We start from the raw sequence: 1,933 nt of genomic DNA on the forward strand, positions 1-1,933 counted from the left end.
AGGGAGATGAAGATAAAATTTTAAAAAAAAATGAAGCAGGGTAAGACAGGGCTGAGATGTGATGCTTGCCCTGGTGGGGCAGCTCATACTCCTTCCACTGCACCCTCATCACGCCTTGCCAGTGCTGGATTCTCACTGAGAGGTTGTTCACAGGGTGAGAATCCTTGGTTGTACCAGAACTGCACAGTTTCTGCTTCCAAAAGTCCCAGTTAGACTTTGTACTAAAAAATACCCAACACACTGGGTGCAGACATCACAGAACCTGTACCCAAAAAAGCTTAAATTCAAGTGCAACACTAGGACTTAGCCACATAGGTCTTCACTGTTTAAAAACCAGGTCTTGAGGGCTAGTGATAGAAATATGGAAGGAGGCAAAGAAACAAACTCTATTTCTTCATCTAAGGAGCCCAAGAACCACACCTCCTATTTGCAGTTCATGTCAAACTATTGTAAATACATTGTGTGTATGCATTTTTGTGTGTGATTTTTTTTTTAAACAGAAACAAGGCTTTTGACCATTTTGAGGTTTCATTCTGAAATGATCACACATTCCACAATGAAAAAAGCTACTGAATACTCCCCCTAATCTGTTCCCTTTAGATTTGAAATCCCTGATTTCCCAGCCATGCCATATTGTCTCAATAAAACTCCCAAATTACTGCAAATAACTGCTACAACAGATGTGGCAACTTCCTGCTCAGACTCAAAAATCTTAGAAGTAACTATTATTATGAGTTTCCAGTCAGTGCCAGAAGGTATCCAGAGCCAAAGGAATTACTCAGCCCTTATTGTTCTCCCCCACGTTCAGATTTGCTGCATTTCAACCTCACTCCGTTCTGAAGAGCTGATTTCAAAGACAAGGCAGAGGGTCTCACAAAGCACCCGGAGGCACCTGCTTTTCAAGAGGGGGGGGGGGGGAAAAACCCCAAACATCCCAACAAACAACACAACGAACTAAACCCAAATCCCTCCAACAAATCACAAAACGGGTGTATTGAGCTACAAGGCAAAGCTACACGCTGCAAGGTAAAGGTGGGAAGCTGCTTAACGGGTGCTCAGGTGTTTTTAAAACCAATAAGCCACTCTGGGCACTAAGGACAAAGTGGATCACACGGCACTAGTGGCCCCTCCGTAACTTAAGAGCCACACCTGGCCCAGGTGTCCCTCACCTGCCCACCCCAGCTCTGAGGGGCACCACCAAGCAGAGCGGTGAAACCAGCAGAGCCCAAACCACCCCCGGGGGCCGGGCCGGTCCCCGAGGGGCCCTCGGGAGATCCGCGGGGGTCCGGGGCAGATCAGGAGGGACCAGCAGAGACAGCAGAGAGCGGGCCAGGGTCCCCGCTGTCACCTTGGGAAGAAACACGCTCCCGCCGGCCAAGCCAGGCCGCCCGCTGCCCCGGGAGCCTCTCCCCGCGCCCCAGGCCCCGCTGCCGGTGCCCTCCGCACCTCAGCCCGCCCGGCCCGCCTCAGGGAGGGCCCGCCGGGGCTGCCCTAGGCCGCGGGCCCGCAGCTGCCCGCGCCCCCGCGCTGCCAGACCGGCCCAGCCCGGCTCAGCTCAGCCCAGCTCGGCCCGGCACGGCCCGTTCCCGCCCGAGGCGCGTCCCCGCGGGGCCCGGGGGCGGCGGGCGCGAGACCCCCCGGCGCGCGCGTCACTCACCGCGCGACCGCCACGAGACGGCTCCTCCGCCGGCCCCGCTCCCTTAGAGCCCCGCCCCCCCTCAGAGCCACGCCCCCTCATAGCCCCGCCCCCCTCAGAGCCCCGCCCCCTCAGAGCCCCGCCCCCCCCAGAGCCCCTCGGCTCCTCCGCCGTGTCGCCCCTCAGGCCCCGCCCCTCCCCGTTCCCGGCCCCGCCCCCCTCCAGCCCCGCCCCCCGCCTTGTCATCCCTCAGGCCCCGCCCCTTCCGTTCCCGGTCCCGCCCCCCTCATGCCCCGC

General features: G+C 58.1%; 1 protein-coding gene across 1 annotated transcript in view; it reads right to left on the minus strand.

The window, feature by feature from the left end:
• The window catches only part of SLC31A1 (solute carrier family 31 member 1), a 28,518-nt gene extending 26,828 nt beyond the window's left edge, over positions 1-1,690 (minus strand). Inside the window, exon 1 of the mRNA XM_051636562.1 lies at positions 1,658-1,690. The gene's annotated coding sequence lies outside the window, so the exon portion shown is untranslated. The remainder of the gene's footprint in view (positions 1-1,657) is intronic.
• Positions 1,691-1,933: the final 243 nt, after the last annotated feature.

This window comes from Apus apus, chromosome 19 (genome assembly GCF_020740795.1).
Source record: "Apus apus isolate bApuApu2 chromosome 19, bApuApu2.pri.cur, whole genome shotgun sequence".
Classification (NCBI taxonomy): Eukaryota; Metazoa; Chordata; class Aves; order Apodiformes; family Apodidae; genus Apus; species Apus apus.